Below are 9,446 nucleotides of genomic sequence, written 5' to 3'. Positions count from 1 at the left end.
TGGGGGGTGAGGAGTAATACGAAGCGAACACAGCAGCCGCCCTGCAAAGCGCTACCATTCCAGCGCGGCACACAGACCCGCCGTGTTCCCCCGCAGGAAACAAGCATCGAAGGTGTTTGGAAGGGAGGGGGGATGAGTGTGTGCTTATCAGTGTAAGTGTATGTGTGTGCGTGTCCATAGTTCAGCTGAGACAGTGTCCTTCGCCCTGCCAGGCTAAGTAAACAGTCTACCAGCCAACCCAGGTGGCCTAGCATGGAATGGGAAGGAACAGACTAAACACAGTCGTTATCAGGGTGTTGTTTTTCGGCTCCAGCCCCTGTTCTTCAGGAACTTCACTGGCTCCCTGTGAAATTCCGGATAATATTCAAACTTCTTCTGCTCACCTTCAAGGCCATTCATAACCTCGCTCCTCCTTACCTTTCTGACCTGTTAAGCACTACCTGTTCTGCCCTTTCACGTTGATCTTCTTCTTCTATCCAGCTTGCTGTACCTTCCTTCCGCCTCACCACCATGGGAAGCAGAGCTTTCAGCTGCTCTGCTCCCAGGCTGTGGGACTCTCTACCCCCAGAAATAAGAAACATTGGTTCTCTCCCCCAGTTTAAATCTCAACTCAAAACCCATCTGTTCAAATCTGCATATTCACTGTGAATCCACTGTTTGTTCATTTTATTTTATGCTTTTGTTTTATTTTTCTTATTTTGTCATCGTTTTATTATGTGTTTTATCCTATTGTAAAGTGTCCTTGGGTGACTTGAAAGGCACTCATGAATAAAATATATTATTATTATTATTATTATTATTATTAAATATGACTCTGTTCTTGTTATTGGTGATTTTAACATGCACATCTGTTGTAAGGATGACCTGCTTGCTAAAGACTTTCTTGCTTTAACTGACTCTTTTAACCTCCTACAGTGGGTAAATGGACCAACCCATATTAAAGGCTATATGTTGGACTTGTTCTTTACGTATGGCCTGGATATATGTATTAAGGATATAAATGACGCTGGAATGATCATTTCCCAGTTATTTTTGATATTGGTTTATCTGCTGTGGGACCGCAGTCTGTAGCTCCCTCTTGTCTGCTACATATACTCAGCTCTGAAGCTGTGTCAAAATTTGCTGTGTCTTTTTTGGATTCGGTATTTATGATTCCTGACTGCTGCTCAATTCGCTCATCTGATGGTTATGCTAATATTTTGTTATCATTATTTTCTTCTACCCCTGATTTGGCTGTACCTGACTGCTGTTCTCTCTGCTCGGTTGATGGTTATGGTAATATCTTGTTAGCTCTTTGTTCTTCTATTCTTGATTCTCCTGCTCCCATCAAAATGAAGCGCTCTAGAACCTACTCTCATTGCTGGCTAAATAATACTACGCATGCCTTACGACGTGTTTGTCGCTGTGATGATAGAAGGTGGAAAAAAGGTAAACTTCAGGTCTCTTATGATATGTTACGGACTAGCCGCTCAAATTTTCAAACTGCTGCTAGAATGGCTAAAGCATCTTTTTCTCCCAAAGTCATTCTGGCTAATGGTCACAACCATTAGTACTGAGCAGAATGGCTAATGACCTAATGCTGAGCCAGAATTTGTTACTTAGTTTTTAAGTAACAAATTTTAAGTAAAAAATTTTGTTACTTAAAATTTTTAATTCTGTTGTTAATCCCTGTTCTGATATTCCTTTACTATATTCACAAGCTCTTTGTGAGCGTTTTCAAATTCTCTTTTTAGATAAGGTTTCATCTTGAAAGTCTTCCTCTTCATCTGCTTCTTCTCCTGTTTTTTCCTCTGGGTGTAATTCAACTTTTCATCGAGTTGAGCCCGTGGTACTTTTGACTCTCAAGCAGCTGGTTGATCAACTGAAAAACACCAATACTATGTTTGATATTCTCCCATCACGCATTGTTAAGGGCTGCTTTGATGTAACTGGACCAAGCATTCTATTCTTAATAATTTAAGAATAGTCTCTGGATCCGTCCCACTGGCCTTTAAGGATGCTGTAGTCCAGCCTATTCTAAAAAAAAAAAAGAATCTTGATTGTTATGATCTCTTGAACTACAGACCGATCTCTAAGCTTCCATTTCTGTCCAAGATCCGGGAGCAACTAGTTCTTTCTCAGCTTCGGGCGTATTTAGACGCAAACAACATTGCAGAGAAATTTCAGTCTGCCTTTAAGCCACGGCTCAGCACTGAAACTGCCTTGCTTAGAGTTCTCAATGACCTTCTTATAAGCACTGATTCTGGACGCTCTGTGGTCCTGGTTTTATTGGACCTTTCCTCTGCTTTTGATATGGTGGATCATAACATTCTTCTACTAAGACTTGAGCATACTGTGGGTACTAGAGGCACTGCCCTTAACTGGTTTAAATCTTATCTGGCTGACAGGTCCTTCCCGGTTAATTTGGGCAACTTCTCGTCTTCCTTGGTACCTGTACGCTGTGGTGTGCCTCAAGGATCTGTATTAGGCCCTATTCTCTTCTCATTATATCTGCTCCCTCTTGGAGCAATTTTTGATAAGTATAATATTACCTTTCATTGCTATGCTGATGACATACAGATTTACTTTGAGATTACTGACGATCTTGCTGTGTCTTTTCATTATTTTCGTGAATGAATGCGTGGGGTTAAAGATTGGTTTAAGAGTAATTCTCTTGTCTTGAACAAAGAGAAAACAGAGATTGTGGTGTTCGACAGTAAAATCCTCCGCGACCAATTGTGTGCTGCTTTGATGCCCTTTGCTAGTTCCTCTTCTGATTATGCCAGTAATTTGGGTATATTATTGGATAGCTCGTTTAAATTCGACACGCAAGTGTCTGCTGTAGTGAGGTGTAGTTTTCATCAGCTGCACCTTATTTCTAAGGCTATGCACTATGTTCCTCATAAAGACCTGGAGAAACTTATTCACGCATTTGTGACCTCCAGGTTGGATTACTACAACTCTCTTTACATTGGCCTTTCCTCCTCCCTTCTCCTTAGGTTGCAGACTGTCCAGAATGCAGCAGGAAATTTCCCTCCATCACTCCTGGTCTTGCCGGCTTGCACTGGCTGCCAGTTAAGTACCGTATTCAATTTAAAATACTACTCTGCATGTACCAAATTATTAATAATTTAGCGCCGAGCTACCTCAATGAACTTCTTAGGTTACACACTCCTGTCAGAGCACTTAGATCTGCTACCCAACTACCCAGGTGGAGCAACCTCGTTCTCGGCTGAAGTCTCGGGGCGACCTTGCATTTGCTGTAGCTGCCCCAGTCTTATGGAACAATTTTCCTGTTGCTATCTGGGTGTCTGACTTTATGTCATTGTTTAAATCACGGTTAAAGACTTATTTATTTAATCTTGCGTTGCCATCTAGCTATTTAATAATAATAATAATAATAATAATAATAATAATAATAATAATACATTTTATTCATAGGCGCCTTTCAGACCCTCAAGGTCACCTTACAGTAACACGTAAACAATACCATAAAAAACATAAGAAAAATGTATAAATAGCAAACATGGTAAGATAAAATTTAGACATAAACAGTCATAAAAGTATAAAAGCAAATATAAAAACTGAGCAAGGTAAAAATGGCCTAAGACAGATCAGGTGTATGCAATTCTAAATAGATGAGGTTTGAGACGTGATTTAAAAGTGGTGAGACAGTGTGTGGTCCGTAGAGCAAGTGGAAGTGAATTCCAAAGTCTCGGGGCAGAACAACTAAAGGCTCTAAGTCCAATGGTAGTCAGACGAGCAGGTGGAACATAATATGATCACCTGGATTTTGAACTAACTGCAATTTATGGAGGGATTTATGAGGTAGACCATAGAGAAGAGAATTACAGTAATCCAGACGAGATGTGACAAGAGCATTGACAAGTATGGCGGTACTGTCTGGTGTGAGTGAGGGACGAAGATGGTTAATATTACGAAGATGAAAGTAGGAAGACCGAGTGATAATATTTATATGTGCTGTGAAGGACAGAGTGCTATCGAGGATGACACCAAGACTCTTAACCCGAGGGGAGGGTGTGACACCAGAGTTATCAATGGATAACGAAAGACTGGTTGGAACTGTAGTCAGTTTTGATCTGGTGCCTATTTAAATGAATTCTGTTTTATTGCCATTAAGTTTAAGAAAGTTGTGAGGAAACCAGACCTTGATTTCACTTAAACAGTCAGAAATGGATGTGGGTGGGAGAGTAGCTGTGGGTTTGGAGGATAGGTAGAGCTGGGTGTCATCTGCGTAGCAGTGAAACTGGATGTTATGCTTCCTAAAAATATTACCTAGGGGTAGGAGATAGATGATAAAAAGTAAAGGACCCAGGACAGAGCCTTGGGGTACACCGGAATTAACTGGAGTAGATACTGATCTGTGAGGGAGTAATTGAACAAACTGTGAGCAGCCAGAGAGATAAGAAATAAACCAGGTGAGTACTGTACCATGCCAATAGATGCTAATCTGTGAAGGAGGATGCAGTGGGAGATAGTATCAAAAGCTGCTGTAAGGTCAAGGAGAATGAGGATGGATATAAGTCCAGAATCAGCTGCAAGCGGAAGATCATTGGTGATTTTTACTAGGGCTGTTTCTGTACCGTGACATGAACGGAAGCAAGACTGAAACTGTTTGTACACGTTATTTCCAGTAAGATGACGATGAACCTGTGCAGCCACTATCTTTTCAAGATTTTTTGCTAGGAAAGGGAGATTTGAAATTGGCCTGAAATTATTTAGATTGGAGGGATCTGAACCATTCTTTTTCAGTATTGGGGTTATTATTGCAGTTTTAAGAGAAGAAGGAACAGAACCAGATATAAGAGATGAGTAATATTGTATACAATATTAGCAATCAGTGGGGCAAGAGATGGGAATGAGAGTTTAACAAGATTTGTCGGCAGTGGATCAAGTTTACACTACGATGACTTTAAGTTAGTAATTATGGAAGATAGCTGAGTTATTGTGGGAAGTTCAAAATTGGATAGAGAGAATGAGGACAAAAAATGCAGATAGAACAATTGACCATAACACAGGACGAGGGCAATTGTTGGTAAAGATTCTCAATCTTGGTGTAAAAAAAGTCCATAAATTTGTTGCAAACTGCGACAGAGTGTGCATGTATGGCAAAGGTATCTGGGGGTTTAACAACATTATGCAATGTAGAAAACAAAGTGCAAGTGTTTCCTTCAGCGGATTCAATAACAGAGGTGTAGTAAGCAGATTTAGCATGATGAATAGCTTCTTTATAATGTTGTATATGACTGAGATACATGTCCTTGTGAATAGTATTCCTGGAGAGACATTCCAGGCAGCGTCCGGTAGCTTTAAGTTGGCGAAGTTCAGATGAGTACCATGGCGCAGAGCGAGAGAAAGAAACAGTTCAAGTTTTTTGGGGAGCCAAGGTATCTAAGAGGTTGATTAAGTTCATTGTTATAGTGAGATACCAGGTCGTCTATGGAAGCTGAGGCATTAGTGGTAGGTAAATATATTAATGCCATGGGAAAGAGCTGATAGATCAATGCCCCTAATATTTCTAAAAGTAATTGAGCGGTTTTGTTTATTTTTGTATAGTGGGAAACTAGCATTGAATAAAACTAATTTATGGTCTGAAAAAGGCATGTCCAATACAGCACAATTCTTAGGGGTGACACCAATCCAGCAAACAAGATCCAAAATGTGTCCTTTGGAGTGTGTGGGAACGTCCATATATTGGTGTAAGCCAAAATTGTCCAGACAGGATATAAACAGGATATAAAATCTCTTGTGAGTATTTGATGTGTGTTGATACATTTTTATCTGTTATGCTTTGTTAACTACTTTTATGTATTATGATTGTTATGGTTTTCATATTTAATACGTGCTGGGTATTTTCTCTTTTCCCTCTCCCATCTCCTTTTTTCCTATGTTATTTTGTCAAGCACCTTGGTATACCCTTGGTTTTTCACTGTGCTTTATAAATAATGTTTATTATTATTATTATTATTATTGACCAATCGATTAAAATGTAAAATAATTAGATTAAACAGTTAGTAGGCATAGTACCAACTAATGGCAATGGTGATGACTAGTTGACTGGTTGACAACTTAGACACATCCTTTGTTTAAACCAACGCAGCACTTAATCATTAGTTATTATTAATCTTTCACTCTCTTCCACAGTGTGTCCTTGTTCCCTCACTCAGCATGCAGCATTATTTACCATCCCCAAATTGAAGGACACGTTATATTTAATGGGAAATGGGAGATCAGAGACAGGCCACGAACTGGGCATCTTAAAAAGACCACACCACAAGAAGACCATTTCCTTACCCTGTCAGCACTTAGGAACCACAGGCAGTCTCTTAAAGCTTTGCACTCAAGGTTTACAGAATAATATTGATGATGGCTCTCTATTTAGCTAGGTCAAGTGATGGCTTTTGAAGCAACGGCTTAACTACTGCCAGCTTCAAGGCCCGTGGTGCATAGCTGTTTAATAGAGGTCGGTTGAAAAGACTGCACAGAGCAAACCTCCAGTCTTATTGTACTGCAATGGCTGCCCTTCACCGTCAGGCCCATTGGTGGTGTGCTGATTCTGGCAACATGTGCACTGGAACCTGAACATGTGGAGAGAGGTTCAGCTGTGTGTCCAGATTCTGCCAATGACAGTTGAATTGCTGAGTCAAAATGTGGAGAAGATACAGAGAACACTATTCTGATTGCTGGCCAATAGGCTGGTGGCAGTGTGATGGTGTGGGTCAGCATCACTTTCACTGGAAAACAAGGTTTTTCATCATTGGAGGCAATCTCAGTGCAGAGGGATATAGAGATGTTATTCTGCAACCAATGGCAGTCTGTCATAGTACGGCTGTGTGCCGGCAGGAATTGGACCCAAACGCAAACTCACTGGAGACAGGACTGAACTCAAAATGGCAGCTTTTATTGCTGAACACAAAGACTCTAACAAAACACACAGGGAGCTACAGGTAGAAACACACAGCATGAGGGTACAACGCGACAGGGAGCACAGGAAAACACAGGGCTTAAATACACAGGGGAGTAATTAGGAAATGGGCAACAGGAGGGAGACACAGCTGGGAGAAATTAGGCTAACGAGACAGGAGAAAGGTAAAACTGAACACATTGACATGAGACATGAACTTTCAGAACAAAACAGGAAACTAACAGACAGAACCAGAACGGACACTGAACTTGGCAGGCAGACTCACGAGCAGACACAGTGACACCATGGACAGACAGGGAACACAGGCAGGCATGAAACAAGCACACTAACACATAGCAAACCTAAACAAAAGACAAGGCAGAATAAACAAGTATATAGAAGAATATAAAGAAACACAAAACATCGAGTCCTCAGACTCAGGACCATGACAGCAGTCCATATTGTCAAACTTTGGGACTGAACTCTATCCTTCTGACAATGCTCATCACCACAGAGCAGGATTTGTTAGAGACTACAGAATTTGAGAGTGGAGAGGTCTGCCTGCAGTCTTCACCCAACTCCACTGAGCATTTATGGCTGCTGTTTAAAAGAAAGTAAACAGGCTTTCAATTCAAGGAGCTTAATATTGTAAGGTAAAGACCCTACAATAACACAAAGAAAACAGAGTAAAAATCAAGAATACGACCTCCTGTGAGAAAGCACTTTGGCGACAGTGGGTTTCCTTTTAAGAAACCTCCAGCAGAGCCAGGCTCAGGCAGGGGCTGCCATTCACTGTATCCAGTTGGGGTGAGGGGAGCAAGACAGGACAAAGACATGCTATGGAAGAGAGTCAAAGATTGATAATAACCAATAATTAAATACAGAGTGATGTATAAACGTATGGTGAGCGAAAAGAGAAGAGAGAACGAGAAACAACCAGTGCATCATGAGAAGCCCTCAGCAGCTTAGACCTATTGCAGCAGTAACTAAAGGTGGATTCAGGGTCACCTGATCCAGCCCTGACTTTAGGTTTGTCAAAAAGGAAAGTGTTCCAGGTTCCACAGAGGAGGGGCCTTAAAGCTGAAGGCTCTGCTTCCCATATTACTCTGAAATATCCTAGGAACCACAAGTAAGCCCACAGTCTGAGAGCAAAGTGCTCTGAGGTGATATGGTACTACAAGGTGATCAAGATACGATGGAGTCCAAAAGCCATTAAGAGTAAGCAACACTTTTGATACCATGTTGCCCATTTCTGGAGCCGACTACCATAACCTCAGTTTTATTTAAATTTAGCAGCAAAAAACAAAAAACTAAAATTAGAGGCCGTCCAGGCCTTTATATCTTTAAGACATTCCTGTAGTTTAACTAATTAGTGTGTGTTATACCAGGCTTTACGGATAGATAGAGTTGAGTGTCATCTGCATAGCAGTGAGAATGTATGCTATGCCTCCTTATGATACTGCCTGAGGGAAACATGTATAATGTAAACAGAACTGGTCCTAGCACTGAACCCTGTGGAACTCCATAATTAACCTCAGTGTGTGAAGAGGACTCTCCATTTACATGCACAAATTGGAATCTATTAGATAGACATGAATCAAACCACTGCATTGCAGTACCTTTAATACCTTTACAGCATGCAGTCCTCACTGCAATAAATTATTATGGTCAACAGTATCAGTCAGGTGTTTTACAGCTACTCTTTCAAAAATTTTTGAGGTAAACGGAAGATTGGGGTGTGGCCTATAATTAGCTAAGACAGCTAGGTCAAGTGATGCCCGTTGTGCATAGCTGTTTCATAGAGGTAGGTTGATCATATCTAAGATTCAAACATTGCAATTTAAACACATTACCTATTACAAAAAAATCACAGTTTGGTGAAATAATCTTTTTGAAAAGGGTGTCAGTATCTGAAACCAGGTCTTCAAATGACAAAGTGACTTGCTAAGACGGGGATGTTTTAGTTGGTAGGTCAGACACTTTGAAAGTGTCACGGTCCTGGGTCGGGTCGACCCAGCATTTTGAGTTTCTTATGTTTTGGTTTATTTTTGCATTATGGATTAGTTATTCTCTGGTGGTACTGTTTTGATTACGATTATATTCTGATTCTTTAGTTATCTGATGATGATGTTGATGACGATGATGATTATTTCTGGTTTAGGTTTTGTTATCTTGCCCTTATGTTTAGTTTAGGTTGCCTGTGCTTAGTCGTCTCTGCCCGTATGTCCCTCTGTTTGTCCATGACGTCATTATGCCTGTTTACGAGTCTGTCTCTGTCTGTCGTGTGCTTCCTGTTTTATTTTGTAGGTCTGTGTCCTTTGTCAGTGCGTTCAGCTTTGTGCTCTCCCTGTCTCGTCAGTGTAATCAGCGTCAGCCGTGCCTCCCAGCTGTTTCCTCTTTGCTCCGTTCACCTCTTGTATTTAGTGTCTGTGTCTTCCCCTACTCAGTGTCACATCGTTAACGTCTGTTCACCCTCGCTTCCTCTGTGTGTTCCGTTTGCCAGCAAGCCAGCCTTCCTGCCTACTTATTCCGTTCTTTCAGT

This window comes from Rhamphochromis sp. 'chilingali', assembly GCF_963969265.1.
Source record: "Rhamphochromis sp. 'chilingali' genome assembly, chromosome: 4".
Taxonomy (NCBI): domain Eukaryota; kingdom Metazoa; phylum Chordata; class Actinopteri; order Cichliformes; family Cichlidae; genus Rhamphochromis; species Rhamphochromis sp. 'chilingali'.
Note: the sequence above shows the minus strand (reverse complement) of the source record.